The sequence below is a fragment of the Vombatus ursinus genome, unplaced genomic scaffold (genome assembly GCF_900497805.2).
Source record: "Vombatus ursinus unplaced genomic scaffold, bare-nosed wombat genome assembly UNPS02014832.1, whole genome shotgun sequence".
NCBI classification, from domain to species: domain Eukaryota; kingdom Metazoa; phylum Chordata; class Mammalia; order Diprotodontia; family Vombatidae; genus Vombatus; species Vombatus ursinus.
Genome location: NW_020954610.1, coordinates 37545411 through 37569760, shown reverse-complemented (window position 1 = coordinate 37569760; position 24350 = coordinate 37545411).

Sequence of the window (24350 nt, the reverse complement as noted above, 5' to 3'; positions counted from 1 at the left end):
ACCATAGGTTCTGGAGAAGAGCTTGGTCTGCATTGATAGAGAGAGTTTCCTGATCTGGGAGTTCTCTTTACCAGTGAATTCAAAAGTCCAGTCCTTATCCCACCACCTTAACTGCTGAGTTACTCCAAAGAAGGTCAGAGTAGAGGTATGATTCAGAAAGTGATAAGGCGACTACTCTTTCTAATTTATAGGCCACCTTTCTGGCCTTTGGCTGACCTGAGCACCAAGATGAGACCTAAAGATAACTTTTCAAGCTAGAATGGTAGAATATACATCTACCACATTGTATTCTTATCACAGAGATCACAAAGCCCTAGAAAGCAGGCATAGAGTTAAAGGTAGGGGTGTCAGACCCCAAATGGAGCCTTCATTTCCAAGATGATCAAGTGAATGCTGGGGAAATTGAAGATGAATACTGAGTAGAGCCATGGAGGCATATATTAACAAAACTTCTGGCTGCACTGTGCAATCCTGTTTCCTTGCCAAGTAGAAAAGGAAAAAAAAAATGAACATGTTGCTAATAACTTATGAACTGTACTTAATAGTAATATCTATATATAAGAGTAAAAGAAGTGAAATTATATTTCTTACACTTTGCAAATTGGAAGTACTAGATTAAGCTTTTTCAATAGTGTTTTAAGATTTGAAAAAAAAAAGATGAGATGCAAAAAAGTGAAGACCCACTAGCTCAAGTAAGATGTTAGAATTAATTCCTCTTACTAAGAGTTTAAATGTATCAAGTTTGATGGTAAAAATACTGAAGGTCTAGGAAAAGAAAAAAAAATACGTAGGGTATGTGTGGGCAGAATTAGTAATTATGGAAGACTGACCTACTCCACATTAAACCTCCCAGTCCACACAGGAACAATGAATCCAGTTTCTCCACTTGAAAAGGGAAAGCAGGGTACACCAAAAAGTGCAGTACTTACAGGACTCCCTAAATGTCTCTCTTTGGTCCCTTGTTTCAGATGAGTTTCTTTGTGTTCACATGATGTCTAGACACTATTCTGTATCTGATAAGATGGATTCTTCAGAGTCCAAGGGTTTAAACAAACAGTCCCTTTTCTAAACCACCTATTCTAATAACTCCCAGAGAGAAACAATTCCTAAAACAGTTAAAAAACAGTTCAAGAAGACAAAAATGGATAAAAGCTAACAATAGGAAGGTTAAAATTAGTTGGCATAGAGATTCCCTGGGTTCTCAAGATCTCTTTGCCAAAGTACTGAAAATTACTCTTGTATTTTCTTGCCCAAAGGACCTATAGCTGGGCTACAGATCAGTTGAATGGGGACAGTTAACTTCATCTGTCTCAGATCTGCTATACCATTTCTTTGATCACAACAGTGATTAGGATTATAGGGATGTGTATTGCTGTTTGGGGGTGGGAGGAATGGAACTGGAATTAACTCATTTCTCCTAAGTTTCATAACTCTCTTGGCCCATTAATACCTGAGCTCTTAGGTTGACTTTCATGGAGGTTCTGAAGTTGCCTATATATGGTAGTTAACAGAGGTACAAAACCACTACAAATACAGTAGAGCAGTTCTGATTGAACTCTACATCCTGTCAGGATGTCTAAAGCATTTTAGAATCCCTATAGGAAAGCAGGTAAACCAATTAATCAAGAAAGAGAACAATGATGTAAACATTTAAGTTGAGTTCAAACCAAGTCCTTTAGGACATCTAGCTCCCACTCCTGACACTCATCTTGTTTCCGGCTAAAATTCATATACTGCCCTCAAGCTACACATGGACAAGGATTACGGAGATAAACATAGTCAGTTTATTGAATTTCTCAAAGAAGAGAAAGAAATAAGGAATACAGAGTAAAACCACTTCAGAATGCAAATTTTCTATCACCTTAGAGATAAAAAAGATTTTTGTTTCCATCTGGCTAAATCTATTTCAATCAGTTTGTGGGTAAAGCCATATACTTTGGGATTTGTGCCAGAGAAATGGCAGTGATGATATATTTTGAGATTTTCCTATGGAAATTGAGAGCTTGGTGGGCTACAGCCTCACCTAGGTCAATATCACCTGTTTCTCCTTTGTCACACCTGGGCTCTGTAAGCATGGGGGGGGGCAGGAATAAGTGGAAATAGATTGCAACATCATAATGCAGGTAGACAAGATAAAGGGAAAACGCAAGAAATCTTATTCCCCAGAGTAAAGATATATGTTCTTATGACTTTATGTGCCCAAATATACATAGCCAATGCCATGTCTTTTTACAGTTACTGCGGAACTTACTAATCTATTGCATCTTCAGTTCATTTTTTTAGATCAAATAATGCAAAGAATCCTTTTGTTTATAAGAATGCTGACAAGCTCTGAAACTACTTCAAAATTTTAAATTTGGCTTTTGAAGACACTTTTAAATTTTGTCTTGATCTAAGTATTTAAAGAATGAAAATAGGTTTCACAACAAGAAAGAGCACATTTTAAGTAAAAATTCTTTGTGGGAGCTGTCCAAAATGAAATACTACTGCCTAGGTGAGTTTTAAAAAAGAAAACACTTTAGCAAAAAAACAGAAACAAAACAAAATCAAGGAAGTAGAAAAGGCAGGAGGGGGAGCAGAGTCAGGGTATTGAGTGGGAAAAGGTTGGTGATAATCAAAATGAACAATTCTTTATTTAGACAGAGTAACAATGACCCTTTCATAAGAGAACTTTGACCTGAAAAAATTTTTTTTGGTCTAAGTCAGACAATGCCATACCCCCAGAGGTCATTCTTTGTTGGTTACTGGCCAATTATTTTAAATAGAATATAAGATTAAGTGAAAATCAGGTTGAGCTAAGATTTTGGAATTCATCCGGTATAAAATGGTTCCATCATTTAAAAACTATGAAGTAACTTCATTTACTGGCAACATTGTGGCTAGAAGTCAGCTTTCTGAACAACTTATATACTAGAGGTCTCTTTTTGCTAAAATAATAACAGATTGCCTTCTCAAGGAGAAGGGAGAAGGAGGGAAAGAGAGAATTTGGAACTCAAAAATTTCTAAATGAATGTTAAAATTATTATTACACATAATTGAGAATAAAATATAAAATTTATCTCTTAAAAAAGAAAAGTAGATTATAAATTCATGATTTGCCTTGCTTATAATCTCATTTTTTGAAGGTCAGGGGAAACTATTATACTGTCTCTGATTTTGACCAATAAGGAAAAACTGATTAGTAAGGTCAAAAGATGTGGAACCTTTAGAAAAAAAGTGACTATATCATCTTAGGGTTTATGATAGATAAGAAGGGAAAAATCAAATACAATTTGGCATTTGCTATAGATATTTTAAGATTAGATTTCTGAGACTTGAGAAAAATTTAGGGAAAATCAAATGACCTAAAAGTCTAAGTGAATTTACTAAAAGAGAAAAGACTCTCAGTAATGAACTCTTTATAATACAATAGCTAATCATCTTGAGGAAAAAGAGAGTGTCCAATGGCTCTCCACTGATCTCAGATTTTAAAAGGATATGTAAAAAGGATAGAAGATCACATATTTAAGGACAAGTCCAAAACTGTGACCTGTCCTAGAAGCATAGAGGAAGAAAGGCTAAAGCTCAGCATCAGCAGAAGTTTGTGAAGACTGCTAAGGATGAGATGAAGGTTTTTTAATACTGTGCTACAAGTAATTAAGAGACACCTTGAAAGTGTCCTTCTATCGCTTCTTCTGACCATAGCGTTAGCACTTGCTCTGTGTGAGTTGTCCATAAAATAGTCTTTTAGGCAAGTGTACATTTGGCATTCAAAGAAAGTGGCCAGTTCATTGTAGTTGTGCTCTCTGCAGTAGAGTTTGAATGCTTGGCAGTTTGGTTCAAGAAAGGACTTCAATGTCTGGTATCTTATCCTTCCAGGTGATCTTCAGAATCTTCCTAAGGCAATTCAACTTTGGAATTGATTGTGTGATGTGGAAGACACTGGCAGAGGACTGCCCAGCATGGTTTGCCCTCATCAGAGAAGGTGCTGCACTCTATGAGCAAAGCAGAATTGAAATAGCTCAAAAGAAATGTGAAATGCACACATTTAGAGAATCCACCCCAAATGTTCACGTGGATTATCTGTACCTAACCTGTGGTAGAGCATTCAGAGCTCCTACTGGTGTGATCAACCACAATTGGATGCATTGTAACTTGATTCTAATGTAGTGATGTCATTTTGGTCCTCTTCAAGAATGAAGGACAACAACCAACCAAAGAGTAATTATTTACAAAGATGGAAGAATCCTATTGCTTGTAGTATATGGGATGATGACAATAAATGACAGAGAGAAGGGGAAAAAAGTTACTCATTCCCAATTCTGATTCTCTTTTTCTCTAACAAAGAATAATCTTCAGAATGGAAAAGACAGAATGAAAATGATTAAGTGGGACTTGAATAAAAATTTAGGTGAAAGGATTGTTTTTTTTAAAAGGATCTAACCATTCTAACCATTTGTCTTAGATCAGTACACTGGAACAACTTGTATATGAGATCAAGATACTGCTGTCATTGACCATTGATAAATTGGGGACAGTAGGATAAGTGTCATGAAAGTGGAGCTAGGAAATACTGTCCTCATTTTTAAAATGAAGGATAGTACAGGCTTGTGAGCTTCACATCTCTTTCTGAAAAATTACAAATTGTATAAATGGCTGGTTAGTGAGAATTTAGTGATCACTATGAGCCAACACTGGTTCATTAAGAATAAATTATCTTCACTTCCGCTTCCAGGAGCCAAGATGGCGGAGTAAAAATGTAGTCGCTCTTACTCTCCCCTATCAACCTCTGAAAACCCAGAAAATATCACCCCAGAAAAAACCCTGGAACAGCTGAACCAGAAGAAAGATGGGGCGCAGCAATGCAGTAGCCCAGGAAGCAAGAGGGATTAATGGGAAAGGCCCCCTTACCCTCGGGAATGGGGAGCAGTACGGAACCGGGAGTCGCCCAGCCAGCTAGTGGGAAGACCCACTTTAGTACACCAGGAGGAGATTCTAGTGCCTTGGCATTCTACAGCAAATGGGTCTCTCAGTGCCTCAGCAAAAATAAGACAAGCACCAATACAAAGGGCCCCAGATGGATAAGCACCCTGCAGCATTCCAGCATTCGTCTGAAAGGAGCTGAAGGAAGCAACCTAGAGTTGCCTGAAAGTTCCAGCCTTGTTGATTCCAGCCCAACACCAGGTAAGCTGTCAGAACCCTACAGCCTCCAACTGCCAACCAGGAGGAGATCCCAAAGCCCAGGTGGTCAAGCAGGCCAAGACCAACAGCTGGACCTCTGAGTGCCTCAGTGAGGGGTGGGGGGGACTGGTGGAAATCAGCTCAGAAAACCACGAGGTGCCTTGGCATTCTACAGCAAAGGAGTCTCCCAGTGCCTCAACAGAACTAAGGGAGGCAGCACTGCAAGGGGCCCCAGGCAGATAAACACCCCACAGCATCCATCTAAAAGGAGTTGAACAAAGCTAAAAGAAAGGAAAAGCAGGCAACCTAGATTGCCTGGAAGTCCCAGCCTTGCTGACTCCAGCCCAACACCAGGTAAGCTGCCAGAACCCTATAGCCTCCAACTTCCAACATAAGAGGCCCCAGCATACAAAGTCAGTGACCAAGACCTAGGCTCCCACCACAAGGAACTTGGGTCAGTGCCCTCTGCTCCCCAGCAGAAGAGCATAGTCTCTTTAAAGGCCAGGGAATAAAGAAACAACATGAGTAAAAAGAAACATGCAATAGATTCATATTATGAGAAGAGAGAAGATCAAGACAGAAATTCTGAAGAGGACAACATTGTCATCAAACCCACATCTGCAATATCAAAAGGAAATATGAACTGGTCTGAAGCCCAAAAAGCTTTCTTAGAAGAGCTCAAAAAGGATTTTAAAAGTCAAATGAGAGAGGTAGAGGAGCCCTTAAAAAGTACAATTGGCCAATTGGAAAAAAAGTACACTGAAGAAAACAAATCCCTTAAAAATACAATTGACCAATTGGACAAGAAAGTACAAAATCTAACAGAAGAAAACAATATGTTAAAAATTAGAACTGAACAAATGGAAACTAATGACTCTATGAGAGAGCAAGAATCAGTCAAACAGAAACAAAAAAATGAAAAAAAATAGATGAAAACATAAAATACCTCATGGGTAAAACAACTGACCTGGAAAATCGATCCAGGAGAGACAATTTAAAAATCATAGGCCTACCTGAAAATCATGATGAAAAAAAGAGCCTGGACAATATCCTTTAGGAAATCATAAAGGAAAACTTCCCTGAAGTCCTAGAACCTGAAGGTAAAATAACTATAGAAAGAATCCACTGCTCCCCACCTGAAAGAGATCCCAAATTGAAAATGCCAAGGAATATAATAGCTAAATTCCAAAATTACCAGATTAAAGAGAAATTACTGCAAGCAGCCAGAAAGAAACAATTTAAATATCATGGAACCACAGTCAGGATTACACAGGACCTCACAGCCTCTACATTAAAAGACTGTAGGGCATGGAACATGATTTTCCATAAGGTAAAGGAGCTTGGAATGCAGCCAAGGATTAACCACCCAGCAAAACTGAGTGTGATTTCCCAGGGAAGCAGATGGATATTCAATGAAATAGGAGACTTCCAAACCTTCCTGATAAAAAGACCAGAGCTCAACAAAAAATTTGATCTTCAAGTACAAGATTCAAGAGAGATATAAAAAGGTAAATGGGACAGAAAGATACAATATGTTGTTAATAAGGGCAAAATGTTTACATCCCTACAAGGGAAGATGACACTTGCAACTCTGGAGAGCTGTACTGTTATTGTACCATGTTAAAGGAGTATACATAAAGGGAGTGGATACAAGTTGACTTTGATGTAATGATAAAAAAAATTTAATCAAGTGGGTTAAATGGATCCAAGTAAGTGGATTAGTTTGAGCTAAGAAAATGTACTGAGAAAGGAGGAGGCAGACAAGGGTAAATTATATTACAGGAAAAGACACAAAAACCTTTTAGAGCAGAGGTAAAGAAGGGAGGGGAATGAGCATTGTTTGAACCTTACTCTCATCAGATTTGGCTCAAGAAGGGAATAACATAATCAGTTAGGTAGAGAAATCTAACTTGCACTATAGACAGTAGGAGGGAAAGGGGGAAAGAAAAGGGAGTGGGGATAGAAGGGAGAGAAGAAGCAGTAAGGGTAAAGTGGAAGAAAAGGGAAAGGGATAATAGAAGAGAGGTGGGACTGAAGGAGGTGGTAATCAAAAGCAAAACACTAGTGGTGGGGGGAAAGGAGAAAGGAGAAAGAAAAGCATAAACAGGGGGGAAAAAGGACAGAGAAAAAGACACAGATAGTAATCATAACTGTGAATGTGAATAGGATGAATTCTCCCATAAAATGGAAACGTATAGCAGAGTGGATTAAAAACCATAATCCTACAATATGTTGTTTACAGGAAACACATTTGAAAAAGAGTGACACATAGAGGGTAAAGGTAAAAGGCTGGAGCAAAATATATTATGCTTCAGCTGAAGTAAAAAAAAGCCAGGGTAGCAATCCTGATCTCAGACAAAGCAAAAGCAAAAATAGATTTTATCAAAAGAGATAAGGAAGGAAACTACATCCTGCTAAAAGGCACCATAGAGAATGAAGTAATATCATTACTAAACATATATGCACCAAATGGTATAGCATCCAAATTCTCAGAGGAGAAGTTCAGGGAGTTACAGGAAGAAATAGAGAGCAAAACTATACTAGTGAGGGACCTTAACCTCCCCCTCTCTGAACTAGATAAATCTAACCACAAAATAAACAAGAAAGAAGTTAAGGAGGTGAATAGAACATTAGAAAAGTTAGGTATGATAGACCTCTGGAGAAAAGTGAATGGAGATAGAAAGGAATATACTTTTTTCTCGGTGGTACATGATACATACACAAAAATTGACCATGTAGTAGGGCATAAAAACCCCATCTCAGAAAAAGAAATTGAACAAGCCATTGATGAACTCCCTAGGAAAAAATCTCCAGGGCCAGATGGATGCAAATTCTATCAAACATTTAAAGAACAATTAATTCCAATACTATATAAACTATTTGGTAAAATAGTTGAAGAGGGAATCTTACCAAATTCTTTTTATGACACAAATATGGTGCTGATACCTAAACCAGGAAGAGTCAAAACAGAGAAAGAAAATCATAGACCAATTTATCTAATGAATATAGTTGCAAAAATTTTAAACAAAATACTAGCGAATAGATTACAGCAACTTATCACAAGAATAATACACAGTGACCAGGTAGGATTTGTAGCAGGAATGCAGAGCTGGTTCAATAGTAGGAAAACTATCAGCATAATTCATCATATTAACACCAAAACTAACAGAAACCACATGACCATCTCAATAGATACAGAAAAAGCTTTTGACAAAATACAACACCCATTCCTATTAAAAACACTAGAGAGCATAGGTATAAATGGACTCTTCCTTAAAATAATAAATAGCATCTATCTAAAACCTTCAGCAAGCATAATATGTAATGGGGACAAGCTAGAAGCATTTCTAATAAGATTGGGGTGAAACAAGGATGTCCATTATCACCACTGTTGTTCAATATTGTACTGGAAACATTAGCTTTAGCTATAAGAGAAGAAAAAGACATTGAAGGCATTAGAATAGGCAAAGAAGAAACAAAGCTATCACTCTTTGCAGATGACATGATGTTATACTTAGAGAATCCCAGAGAATCAAGTAAAAAACTACTTGAAAGAATAAAGAACTTTAGCAAAGTTGATGGCTATAAAATAAACCCACATAAATCATCAGCATTTCTATATATTACCAATAAAGCCCAACAGCAAGAGATAGAAAGAGAAATTCCATTTAAACTTACTGTAGACATTATAAAATATTTAGGAGTCTACCTCCCGAAACAAACCCAGGAACTCTATGAACACAATAACAAAACACTTTTCACGCAAATAAAATTGATCCAAATAATTGGAAAAACATCAGTTGCTCATGGGTAGGCCAAGCTAATATAATAAAAATGACAATTCTACCCAAACTAATTTACTTATTCAGTGCCATACCAATCAAACTACCAAAAAACTATTTTGTAGAATTAGAAAAAATAATAACAAGATTCATTTGGAAGAACTAAAGATCCAGAATATCAAGAGAACTAATGAAAAGAAATGCAGGGGAAGGTGGCCTAGCTATTCCAGATCTTAAATTGTATTATAAAATGGCAATCATCAAAACTGCTTGGTACTGGCTAAGAAATAGAGTGGTAGATCAATGGAATAGGTTAAATATACAAGACATAGTAGTAAATGACTATAGTAATCTATTATTTGATAAACCCAAAGACCCCAGTTTCTGGGATAAGAACCCACTCTTTGAAAAAAAACTACTGGGAAAACTGGAAAAGAGTATGGCAGAAACCAGGCATAGACCAAAATCTTACACCATATACCAAAATAAAGTCAAAATGGATTCATGATTTAAATATAAAGGCTGACACTATAAGCAAAGTGGGAGAGCAAGGAATAGTTTACCTGTAAGATCTATGGAGAACAGAAGAATTCATGACCAAACAGGAGATAGAGAACATTACAGAAAGGAAAATAGATAATTTTGCTTACGTTAAATTTAAAAGTTTTTGCACAAACAAAACCAATGCAACTAAGATTAGAAGGAAGGTAGAAAATTGGGAAAGAATGTTTACAACCAGTCTCTCTGATAAGGGCCTCACTTCTAAAATATATAGAGAATTAAATCAAATTTATAAGAATACAAGCCATTCCCCAATTGATAAATAGTCAATGGATATGAACAGACAGTTCTCAGATGAAGAAATTAAAGCCATCTATAGTCATGTGAAAAAATGCTCTAAATCACTATTGATTAGAGAAATGCAAATCAAAACAACTCTGAGGTACCACATCATACCTATCAGATTGGCCAACATGACAAAACAGGAAAATGATTAATGTTGGAGAAGATGTGGGAAAATTGGAAAACTAATGCATTGTTGGTGGAGCTGTGAAATGATCCAACCATTTTGGAGAGAAATTTGGAACTGTGCCCAAAGGGCTATAAAAATGTGCATACCCTTGATCCAGCAATAGCACTTCTAGGGCTATCTCCCAAAGAGATCACACAAACGGGAAAAGGACCTACATGTACAAAAATATTCATAGCAGCTCTTTTTGTGGTGGCAAAGAATTGGAAATTGAGAGGATGCTCATCAATTGGGGAATGGCTGAGCAAGTTGTGGTATATGAATGTGATGGAATACTATTGTGCTATAAGAAATGATGAACAGGCTGACTTCAGAAAAACCTGGAAAGACTTGTATGGTTTCATGCTGAGTGAAGTGAGCAGAACCAAGAGAACATTGTACACAATAACAGCCACGTTGTATGATGACTCATATTGATAAACTTAACCCTTCCTGGCAATACAAGGATCTAAGACATCTCCAGAGGCCTTGTGATGGAAAATGCTACCCACACCCAAAGAAAGAACTATGGAAGCCGAATTGCTAATTTTTTTTCTCTTCTGTTGAGTTTTGTTTCCTCTTTCTGATGGTTCCTCCTATTGGTTTTGATTTATACTTACATCACTACTGTGAAAATATGTTTAATATGAATGTAAATGTATAGCCTATATCAACTTATGCGTCGTCTTGGGGAGGGTAGTGGGGAGGAAGGGGAAGAAAAATTTTAAACTCAAAAGCATATGGAAGTGATTATTGATAAAATAAATTAATAAAAAAAATTAAAAAAGAATAAGTTATCTTGACAAACTAATTCCATTTCCAATTTATTAAAACAATATCACTAGACTAATAGATCATGAAGCCTGCAGCGTATTGGCAGAAGACATGAATTTGACAAAATTACAAGACTATGGACCTTAGGGGTTATCTACGTCACTACCATCATTTTAGAGATGAGAAAACAGAGGTCCCAAGAGATTAAGTGATTATCTCAAGGACACCCAAGTATTTAAGTGACAAAATTGGGAGTTGAACTCAAATCTGATGTACTTTAGGTACTTAGTATATTGTGATGTACATTGTAGGTCCTCAATAAGTGCCTGTTGAATAAATGAATGGTCATGGGTATTAAAAACCAAAAATTTCCCCCTTTATTCTCTTTGCAAATGTACAGTCACATTATGGGCTTTTCAAAAAATAAAATATTAATATTAACTATAGTGCAAAAAATATCCTAGTATGTTGAATTTTTCAAACATGTCCATGGAAAATGTTACTGTCTTTTCTGAAACATATAAATTACCATCAATATTTAACTCAATATTCAATCACTTCAAATGCATATTAATGCATTTATCATTATCAGTGTTGTAGTCTGAACCATTAACAATGTTGTAGTCTTAATCAAGTGAGATGTGTTACTGGTCTGATTCTCTTTCACTCAATCAAATGTAATCTAAAAATCCTAACTGTAATGGCTTTATCTTGTCAGCAGAAATAGGAATAATGATTATTCTTGATTATTTTGAAATCAGTTATATTTATCAGAAAATATTTTATGATAATGAAATGAATTAGTAATTGTACATAGGTTATAAGTAAATACAAATGTACATGCTCAGGATAACCAAATCTATGTTCTTTGCAGATAAGAATTTTTAAAAATGTTCAGTTTGCCCCCTAGTGACTTAGTTCTTATAAACTGTGGAAATATAAAGAAAGGATTTTGGGGGGTTTTCACAATTACTTGTTGATGTCTTTTTTGAAAGCTAAAGCTGAGTTCTTAGATAAAAGGGAATATGTTATATGTATTTAAGAAAGGTGATGAATGTTAACTGCAACTGTATCTACCTTGCCTCTAATCAATGGAGTATTTGGCAAAGTTTTCTATAATGTAGGGAGTATTTGTATGAATGTACACTAAATGATTATGAGCTATTCATAAAAGAATTCAGCTTCAAAGAAACCTAAAAAGGTATTTCAAGTAGACAGGAAGCAGATAATTAAAAGAAAAACACTACAGAGGCATCTCCAAACTGTTTTGCATTCATTTTTTAAAGTTGGAGTAGTCTGATCTAAATTGTCCCTTGGCTAAGAGACACTTCCATTAAAATTATTCTGATACTTCACTGAATGGTGAAGGTAACCCTTGTTCTCCTATATCCTATTTAGAGTCCTGCCTAGATGAAAAGCTCATCTCTTGGTAAGACTAGCCATTTTTAGAAAGACTCATTGCTGAACTGGTCACAGCATGATCATTATTTTGGCCATAGGAACTCTCAAAGACAATTGACTAGTGTATAAAGGAGTTGCATGCAATCTTGTGTAGATTGAAGGAGCACCCATACCAATGAACTCACAGATGTTTGGGGTAGTGAAGTGTCAGGCAAACTAACTTTATCTTCACCATCAATAGGAAAAAGAGTGAAGTAAAGATATTATTTCAATATCAATGCTGAAGGTATAGATGTGGGATAGGGAATACAATGGAGGATACAAGTAGTCTCTCAAACATCCTAATATAAAAATATCATTTCCCTGTGCCCAGGAAACACTGGATTGAATGTGTAACATACACACACACACACACACACACACACACACACACCTTGTGTCAGAATACAAATGACTATATGTAGGCTGACAAACACTCATTATCTTTCTCTTTTGCCCATTTGCTTCCCTTCACTCCTTCCACATGCTACAATTCTAGTCTCGGCATGATTTTTCTAGTACAGTGATAGTTTTGAATAGCTAAGGAATTGTGATTGATGTAGCTCTGTAAATGGATTCAAGTCCACTTATGTAACCTCAGTTAGGGGCCACAGTTGGGAGAGCTGAAGGGAATACTTAAGGAGATGCTTACCATCCAACTTCATCTGACATCTGGAGTGGTGCCCATTACCTCTCACTGGTGCATTTCCCGGTCTGTTGCCTTTTAAGAAAGCTAGCAAATCATCTTGAACTGGCCTGGAATTAACCCTTTCTGTAGTTTGAAGTTTCTAAATCAAAGGACTCTTCCAGATGCCCCATTACAGCTCCAATGCTTAATTGTCACAGGGTTGGCTAAATATGCTGATCATTTCACAATTTATTAAGAGAATGTATCGATGGTGGGCTTAGTCAAATTACTAAGATATAAATTTCGTCAGGTCCAGTGACAGATTTGCAGATGACACATTGGACTGAGCTAATTGGACAGGATCATAGGATCTCAAGAGATGGAAGAGATCTTAGAGATGGTCTAGTCCTACACCTTCATTTTTACAGATGAAGAGTGTGATGCTTAGAGAGGGTTAAATAAGCAAAACTAGAATTTGAACCAAAGACTTATGATTCCAAATCCACTATGCCATGGCAGCAGATACTGACAAAAAGAAGAGACCAAGCACTTAAAAGTGGGCCAAGTAGACTAGGCATGTGCTTCAAAGAGCTAAGAGAAAGAGGGAAAGGACCCATATGAAAATATAACTGCGTGTGTGTATCAACTCTTTTTGCAGTAGTAAAAAACTAGAAACTAAGGGGGTATAAGGAATGGCTAGACAAATTAGAGTAAATAAATAGAAAGGAGTATTATTGTACCATAAAAATGAGTTGGTTGACAGTTTTTGATGAAAATGGGAAACCCCTATGAATGTATGTAGAATGGAAGGAACTTAAGAGAACAATTATAAAAAAATTTATAAAGAAAAACACTTAGAAAGATTTTGGAACTCTCATCAATGAGACAAGCCATGATTCCAGAGGACAGAAGATGGCATATGGTCTTCATCTAAAAAGAAATGATGGGTGTAAAATAAAACATACATTTTTGGACATGGCCAAAGTGGGAATTTGCTTTACTTGACTATGAATATTTTATTATAATTTTCTTTCTTTTTAAAATTGTCCATGGGAAGGGGGAATAGGAAGGAGGAAACTGCTTGTTAAAAAAGACAAAAATAATAAATTTTAGAAAAAGAACAAAAGGAGTAGACCTAGAAAAAAGAGCATGACTACAAACAATGATAAAATAGCTCTAAGAGAGGGGAATTGGTTATGCATGAAGTTTTGGAATGGAGTTCAAAAGAACAGTCATTTCAACCTGGAGCATAGAAGTACATAATTTAAGTAAAACTATTCCCATAGGATTCAACATTGGAGAATCCTTATCATGATACACTATGGAAGTTTGAGCTACTATAATTTGTTCCTTGCCTAAAATCTAAAGATTTTTGATAATTTTAAAAACAATATTTCCTTTATGCATTCTGTCCACATTGTGTTTTCAAGTTAGAGTTGTTAGTATGGAGATATTTCCCCAGGTTTCTTTGGATATTTTAGTAGTTAGGTGATTTTCCCCCCTCGTACAGACAAAGCTACTATGAATATTTTTGTTCAAATAGTTTTTTTTCCCTTTATTTGCAACAATATCAACACAGTATTGTCTGTATCCTCAGGCCAAAATGAAGGAACAGTTATGTATCTTTTGTGCAGTCATTTGCTTTCCTATTCAGAATGCTGCTAGCATATAGTAGTGTTTCTTTACAAACCTGCCAACATTGAATTCTTATTATTTTAAACTGTCTTTACTGGTTGAGTGAGTGGGACATAGTATTTTCAAATGCTTCCAAGGTGCATTTTTCTGATATTAGAGTATTTAAGTTGGTTACTGACACTTTGTGTTTCTTCATACCCATGGACCAGATTTATGCATTGGAAAACGGAACTTACTCATCATTTTATGTCAAATCCTTAGTGGTTAAGGATGTCATTTTTTAATCAGAAATATTTTCAGCAAAGATTTTCCCAGTTTGTTTATTTTCTTTTTATTCTCAATGCATTCTCTTTTGGTGAAAAGGCCCTTCATTTTTATATAATAAAAGATATCTATCATTTGTTCCCTATAATTTTTCCTAATTTATTGAATTGCTCTTTTCCTTTACAAAATTATCATGGGCATATCACACTATTTTCTTTTAAATGTAAGATGTTAAAAATGTATTTATTCTTTTGACATGTAGTGTGTTATATGCTATGAAGCATGACTCTAATCCTATTTCTCTCACTCCCAATTTCCAAATTATTTTTGTTGAATAATGTCTCATTTTTTCTGATTATTTGTTACACTTTTGTCTTTTGAATACTTTCATTTCCAATATGGGATTATTTATTCTATTCCATTGATTACTTTTCTATTTTTTAATCTCAATACCAGACCGGGTTTGGATAATTACTACTTTATAGTACAATCTGAGATCTGGAAGTAAAAATTCCTTTTACTGATTTTTCCCCCAACATTGATTTTCTTGTCCATTAATTCCTCTATAGAACTATTATTATCACATTATACAATCACGTAGCCTACATATTTAATTAAATCTGTAACCTAAGTAAAACTGCAGTCTTTAGTATATTGACCTGTCCTGGCAATTTATACTGGTTCTCTCTCTCATTATTCAATTTTCCTTTATTTTTGTTTAAATTGCTTTAAATTTGTTTTCATATAGGTCTTTGGTATATATGATGCCCAAATATTTGAAACAGTCATTATTATAATGGTCCTTTAGCAAACTTTCCCCCCCCGATTTTTAGAGCAGTGATATATAAAAATGATAATGATACTGTGAGCTTATTTTATAACCTGATATCTTTCTTGAAATACACATATATGTACATAATATGGGTATATTATGGATATATGTTACAATGGATATTATATATTATATGGATCTATATTATATTATATAGATATGATTATCAAACAAATAAAGGATTTATGATTTAGTCAGTGTGACAAACTTCTGATTTGGAAACTTCCTCCTTCAATGCAAATGACAACCTGTCAATGACTTAGCAGACAAATCCTGGTGAGTTACTCCAGACACATAAAGGTTTAGGGGCTTATCTAAGCTCACAAAACTATTACATAACAAAGGTGGCGTTTGAACCTAGATCTTTCTGACTCAAAGTCCTGTGCTCCATGTACCACACTACAGTTAAACTTTAGACAGGCATGATGGTTTATTTAGGAAACCCAAAATATTCCACTTTCAAAAAAGAGTTTTAATATCTATATTTTAATATAGATCAAGGCCTATATTTTTCTTTTATTATCTATCTATTATAGTAGCATTTTTGTGAATTTTAAAGTCCTACTTTACCCTTGTTCTTAGTAAGATTGTCTCTAATATTTCTCCCATATACAATTATACAATTTATACAAATATACAATTATATCTTTCCAAAAATTTAAGACAATAAGGAAAAACTCTTTCATTCCTATATTTTAAATGTTTTTGACATTAGTAGGTGTTACAGAATAGGTATTTCTTCTATATTTATTCAACCAAATCAACAACAAATTATTAAATACCTACCATATGCAAGGCACAGTGTTCAGTGCTGAGGATACAAAGGCAAAAAAAATGTGACAGTCTCTAACCTCATGGAACTTATTTTCTACAAGGGGAGGAAACACAAATATAAGGTGATCTAGAAGAAAAAGGAAAGAAAGGAAATACTAAATTTCAATTAGACACTAGTAAAAATAAAGATGAAATCTCTTCCCTTCCCTGCCTCATTTCATAGAACCACTGAAATCTATCTGTAGACCCCAGGTCAAGAACCCTGATATAGTGAAAAATGGTTGATCTTAACACTACTGTTGTCATTGTGTGTGTGTGTGTGTACGCACGTGTGTGTGTGTATGTATGTGGAAAGGGAGAGAGAGGAAGAGAAAGAGAGAGAGAGAGAGAGAGAGAGAGAGAGAGAGAGAGGAAGGGAGGGAGAGATCTACATTTCCCTTCTCTAGAGATGAGTGACTATTTTTACAGCCAGCTTTCAATTCAATGTATATTGAGCAAGTCTCCTTTGTTTGAATTTATGCCCATTCCAGTTTGCTCTACAAAACTAAGCAGGAAAGAGATAAAGTTGTGCCATTAACCACAGAAGAAAGAAGTTGTTTTGTCCACCTCATAAGGCTAACTTTAGGGGGAAAACAACAACAGAATCAATTTGCCCTGCCAGCAAAGAAAGTTATAGACAGCTTTTAAAACAGTAAATGATTCTCTTGTATAACAAGTCTGAGATCTGGCCTATCAGGGTGGGAAATTATGCTATAAACTCTCTCCCATAGTTATGTATCTTTGGAAAAACTCATATAGACTTTTATTTATTGCTATTTGTTATCATTGTACAATGTTACTACCACCACCACAATGTGCAGACAGAAGAATGTAGGGGAGGAAGGAGAAGATTTTTTTTCAGGATATAGGAAAAAAGAGCCTTATGATTTCTATTCTGTACTTTATTCTGCAGAATTAGGGGTCTATGGATAGGTTTCAAAGATTCTGTGAACTCAAGAGGAGAACAAATTTTGAATCTTAAATGTACACTGTCAACTTCATTCTTTCCTATAACTCAAGGCCTCTACACTAAATTGACTGTGCAACTTTGTCCAGAATTTTAACTTCAAAATTCTTTAGGCATTAGAGATTTGCTGAGCACATAGATTACTAGAGGCAAATAATTTAAGTAATCAATCATATGGGGCTAAAATAACTCTCATAGAAAAAGATTATTTTGTTAAAATTCTAGGATTGTGGTATTTATTTCTTACTTATAAAAATGTAGCTCTCAATGACTGCAGCAAAACTATTCAATCCCTAAATTTCAAAACACTTGTGAGCTTGAAATCCTGAATGCACACAAAAAAAAGCAATTCTACTTGAGGTAGATGAATCTTTATTAATGTCAGTCTCTAAAAGCATCAATTGTGCTTTAACATTTATCCAGTCAAATTTTATTATAGTAATTTGTGTATATGTTGTAAATATTTTGAAGCTTCATACAAACTCTACTTTCAAATATGAAAATCAAATTTGTAAATAATTGACTAATAAGGGAATGTGTTCTGGTGGAAAGAGCACTGGATTTTGATTCATTGGACTTGGATTCAAAGCCTGCCTCTGACATTTTATATATGTGTGTGTGTGTGTGTGTGTGTGTGTGTGTGTGCATGTGTGTATGTATGTATATATGTGTGTATGTGTGTGTGTATGTATGTATGTATGTATGCATGTATGTATATACACATATAGGTATATCATTTAACCACTCTGGCCCAAAGTACTTTCCTCATCTACGAGAGGAGGGAGGGGAAGGGATTAGATAATCTTTAATGTCACCTTCAGCTCTAAATCTCTGATGCCCTTGCCTTCCTCATAAAGAATATATCTAAAACAATCTCTTTTATTCACTGCATCCTCCCTACTCCAACCAATTAGAATAGAAAGAATATACATAAATTAATATTTTTATTTATTGTTCTTGGTATGTTTACTGACCTCTCTTATTCCTGGGCCCTGCCATCATGGGATAGCAATGTGTTAAACAACTCTAGAGTGATAATTTATCATCTCTCCAGTAATATAAAAGGGTTCCCAGGTTGGCTAAGTTCATAGAAGATCTAGGAAACCTTTTTTGTATGCCCAATGCTTAGCAGAGTGCCTAGAACATACTTAGTGATTAATACATACTTTTTGATTAAACAGCAAGGGTGAATAAAAATGGAATACTTTTCTAAAGATAATTGAAAAGGGAAAGGTTTATATGTATACATATATACATATGCAATGTACATATATACACATATATATTCACACATACTGCCTCTCATTGACATCTAGTATATGTGTGCATATACGTTTGTATATGTATACATACATACCTACATACATAAACGCACTTGTTATACTACCACTATATTATACTGTATCTTCCTGAAGGAATGAAGACTAGTCTTGACATCAGAAATCATAAGTTCAAATCTTCCATCTAACAAACAGCAGCTGTGTGATCATGTGCATTCACTTAGGCTTTCATTGATCTAGGTAATTCCTTAATACTATAAAATTGCATGTGAATTGCTGGTCATTCACTGTAAGTTTCCTAAACACCAATTAAATCATACAGACCTCTCCTTCCCCTCCCCCTCCAAAGTCAGAATTCTAAGTGTCCATAATCAATCATAAGGAAAATTAACGCTAAATTTTCCTCCAAGATTTATTCATTAACCATTGTTATGTTGTTAGACAGCATGGTAAAATAGAAAACATGCTAAATTTGGAATTGAAGCACCTAGCTTGAAATCCCAGTTATGCCTTTTATTACCTGTGTGATCTTGGGCTAATCATTTAATGTCTCTGGGCCTCAGTTTCCTCATCTGTCAAATGAGAATATTAGACCAAGTTACCTCCACTAAGATCCCTTCCAGCTATAAATCTATGATTTCATGAATCCCGTATGCAGTGTACAAAATTATTGTGCCCTGACACAGTGCAATAGCTTATCTGAGAGGATGAAAATAATATAAAATTTAATCTTAATTCATGGCCTAATATTTGGCTTAAAAGTGAATATACCTTAAAACAGAATTGACTATAATTAGATTTGCTAGGCATGTCATTCATTTTTTATACCTTTTTCAAAAAATATGAAGGAATGATATGTTTTATATGCTCCCTCTGCCATTGAGCATATATTTTATTTTTAAAAAATTCCAAATATTGCATGGGTGAATTTATATGTTCTCTAAGACTTTTTCAGAAGTTTGCCTAATAAAATTGGAAGTGGTAAAGAGAAAACAATATTCTTCATAATTCATAAATCCTTTCCAGGCAAATTTAATTCCAAGAAGTTTACATAAAATTACAAAATAATTTTGGACAGAAAAGGATGGTTCAATGTAGTAATAGGTAATCTCAATAAAAGCTTATGTTAATGTAGTATATTAAAGTTTCCTCCCAACAACCATTTGAAGTAGATAATTCAAGTGTTATCAATCAATCAGTTTTACTAATGAGAAAACTAAAGTTCAGAGAGGTTCAGCAATTTGTCTTTATAGCACAGCTCCTGAGTATCAGAACCAGGTATTGATTCTAGTCATCAAATTAACATCATTTCCCTTTTTAAGTAAGGTTACTAGACTGGTAGATCAAGGAAATGCTATAGTTGCAATTTATCTAGATTAGCTCAAAGCTCAGGCAAAATAGATCATGATATTCTTGGCACAAGAACAGGAAGAAGTGAATTTGTATTTTGTTAATGATTGAATGTTAACTTAAAAGGAAGTCTCTAGTGGAAAGTCCACAGGAAGAATTCAGTCCTGTGCTTCTTAGCAACTTTTCATTTACAACGATTTGATGCCATTATTATGAATTAAGAGGTAATACAAAGTTTTGAAAGATAGCTAAAATGAGAAAATTAGGATTCAAAAACATCTTGAAAGGCTAGAACCAATGAGAAGAAATTTTATAAAGATAAAGGGAAAATATGACAGTTTTCCAGAACTTCAAAGGAACTGATACACCATAACACAGAAGGGGACCAGGGCTACATGGCAACTTGTTTGAATGAGATCTAGGGCTTTTAGTGGACTGCCCTTTCAGATTGCCTTGCTTCTACTTTAATATAAACTATATGTGCCTAGTTATTTGCAGGTTGTTTACTTGCTAAGAATGTGAGCTCCTTTAAGGTAGGGACTGTTTGCATTCCTCTGTGGATCACTAGTGCTCAGGAGAGTGCCTGGCCCAAAATCAGCATTTAATAAATGCCTGCTGATGGACTCACAACCAATCAGTTGCCAAGCCTTCTTAATTCTACTACCACTAAGTGTCTCACATTAGATCCTTTCCTTCCACTTGCATAGTCACCTTCAATTCTTCTTGGTTGGATTGTAGCTTCTAGCATCTCCCCTTGCCTCTGCATAAATGACAAGATGATATCCATAGAGCTCAGGCCTATTGTTGTAGGCTTAAAAAAATCTTGAAACAACCTCTTCAGTCTAGCATTATAGCCCTCCCCAGCCTGGCTCCAAACTATTTTTACAGGCTCTGTTCAAATTACTGTGCCCTGCACTCTATGCAATAGCCAAATTGGCCTATTTGCTATTCCTGAATACTGCATTTCATCTCTTACTCAGATTTTTTCCCCATTCCTGGAACATACTCCTTCCTCACTTCAGTTTCTTAGAATCCCAGCTTAGAAATCTGGAACTATGTCCCCAAAGTCAGTAAATTATGTATACCCTTTGATTTAACAACATCACTACTAGAAACTTATGACCAAGTAAAGCAAGGAAAAAGGAAAATGACTCATATATACAAAAAATATTTACACCAGCTCTTTTTCAGTAGCAAAGAACTGGAGACTTATGGGAGCAGTGAGTCTGGAGCCCAGAAGACCAGAGTTTAAATGTTGCCTCAGATACCCTAGCTGCAGTGTGATCCTGGGAAAGTCACTGAACTTTGTTTGCTTCAGTTAATGATAGCACCTACCTGGCAGGGTTGTTATGAGAATCAAATGAGATGATATTTGTAAAAAGTGATTACCACAGTGCCCAGCACATAGAAGGCACTATATAAATGCTTCTTCCCCTCCCTTCCTTCTTTTTCTATTAACTGGGAAATAGCTGAACAAATTATGTTATAAGAATAGAATGGAACACTTACGGTGCTATAAGAAATCATGAAAGGGAAATTTTAAAAATTTTTAAAATTTGGGAAGATTTCTATGAACTGATGCATAGTGAAGTGAGCAGAACAAGGAGAATAATTTATATAACAACAATAACACTCTAGAGACAAAAGACTTTGAAAGTCTTAAGAATTCTTATCGATGCAATTCCCAATTGTGACCCAGAGGACTAATGGTAAAGCACACTGCCAATATCCTGAAAGAGGAGTGGGGAATCAGGGTACAGAATGAGGCATATTTTATCAGGACGTGGGCAATGTGAGAATTTGTTCTGCTCAATTATGCACATTTTAAAAAGATTTTTTTTCTTTTTATTTTTCTGTGGGTAGTGGTAGAGGAGAAATGAGGTATCATGAGGGAGAAAACTGATTTTTGTTCATTGAAAAAATAATTAAAAAAAGAATCTCTGGTTAGAGTCTAGGCTCAGCTTAGGTGCCTCATACTATGAGAAGCCTTTTCTAATATTCTAGTTATTCAACTTCTCTCCTTCCCTATAATATCTTGTTTTTAACTGTCTGTTTTATAAGGGATATTCTCCAGTATGTTTTACAGTCCAGAAGGGTACAGTAGTTTTTAAGTCCTATAGTTGCATTCCTGGAAACTAGTATAACACCTTGCTTACTATTTATTGAACTGGATTAAATGCCAAATCCCTTGAAAGTGACTTAAATCTTTAGGTAAATGGATTGAATTTGGTTAAATTGCTGAAGAATCAAATGAATGAAAAAAAAACCTTTTTGGCCTAGACTTAGTAAAACACATTTTTACCGAGGTTTTCATTTTTCCCCTGAAAAGAATAGTAGACATTGTTACAGATGAACAAATGCTTAATTGACTCTGCTATACGACATATGGAACATGGGCTAATCTCGTTTCGCTCTAAAATTTATTTTCAAAATGCTAATAAAAGATGAAAACTATAGTACCAATAAAAAAGACTACACTAAACCCACAGGAGATATAACATAACAATGTAATTATAACACCTACACAATGATGAGTGGAAATTTTAGTTTGCTATGTTAACAAATGTTCCAAGTCCTTATGTGAAGAATATTATGCTAAATAAATGGCAAAGTAGTATAGCCTGAGAGCTCCTCTGAAAGTAAACAGAGACAAAATTACCATAACTAGACACATGGTTTTACTGAAGATGCTCCAGAATTATTATTGTCATTTTCTTTTTGAGATAGGATAAAGAGAGTAGGAAGTAGCTATCAAATTCAAAGGTATTTTAAAAATATTCCCTATGGACATAAATCAGGTGATAACATTACTACACCCTCTCTTTAAACTCTCTCTCTCTTTCTCTCTCTTTCTCTTGCACACAAACACTCACACACAGAGTTATGCATGCATGTCAACATAGTTTCACAAACATACTAGGAGGTTGGAGGTGTTTAAATACCACTATTTTTCAAAAAAAATTTATTATTGTTCTCCAGTTAATCAAAATTTACTAAACACCTAAAATCTACACTAGTCATCTACACAAAATGAGGGGGCTTAGGGATTGGGAGCTGAAAGATAGGGAGAAAAAGGATGAAATATCTATTAGGGAGATTTTAATGGGAAATGTACTAGAAATGAATAAATGGTCTATCAGGTGGTGCTGAGGACCTAGCTGAGATCAAAGAGCCTTGGTTGGTAGTCAAGTCGATCAGCTCATTTTCATGAGTCTCTTTTTCAACTCCCCAAAGACCTAGAGTAGACACAAAGAACACATACAGAGTGGCATATCAAGTCACATGTTGAATAACACATATTAACTACCAACCCTATGAGCTAAAAGAAAATTAATTTTACTGTTTCCATCAATTTGGGTGTTTTTCTGAAGCTCGGAAGCTGATTCTGAAGAATCAGAAGCCAGATTCAGCAATATTCTAGCCTCCCAAATATTCAGCAATGTTTGTGTATCCTCAAAACATGATTCATTTATAGCACTGATCTCTTGCATTGTGAGCAAATAGAGCATATACATTCAGAATGACATAACATCTAACTAGTACCTAATACATGAGTAAAGATTACAAAACATAAAAATGTTTCGTTAAGGAAATGCTAATTTCAGTAGTTCTCTATGGGTAGGAGGGATAAAACAGCAGCAGTAAGAGACAATCTATGTTGAATAGCACACAGACAGATTGTTGAAATAAAAATAGTTGAGTTCTTCAGAACCCAGGAGGACAGATTGTTAATAAAAAAACCAACAAAACTTCTACATTCTGCTGAGGTTAAATTAGGTTAGTGCAAGTTATTACAAAAAAAACTGCCAATGAACTTTTTGAGCTAAAAATCTAGTTAGAGTACTATTATAAGTTATACATTGTCCCTAAGGTCAATTCAATTCATCTAGTATTTCTAAATAACCTGAAACGTATATAATCCTTGGCACTGGTTATGATGTAGCTTGAATCATTTAATGACTTGTACTCCCCAAGCCTCCATTTCTTTATTTGTGAAATGAGAACAATCTCAGCATGTACCTCACAAGGCAGCTATAAGGAAGAAATGAAATAATATACAAAAAGCATTAACTATTATCTTTATTATCATTCCTAAGCACTACATAGGTAGCTAGATGGTACAATGGAGAGAATGCTTTACCTAGAGTCAAGAAGAACTGAGTTCAAATCTAGCCTCATACTTGAGTTTTGCAGCCGTAGGTAAGTCTCTTAATCTGCCTGCCTCAATTTCCTCATCTGCAAAATGGGGGTCATAATACAACCTCCTAGGGTTATTTTGAGAATAAAATGAGATAAAATTTGTAATGTTTTTCAAATCTTAAAGTATAATATGTTACTACTAGTGCTACCACTACTACTACTACTGCTGCTACTACTACTACTACTACTACTACTACTACTACTACTACTACTACT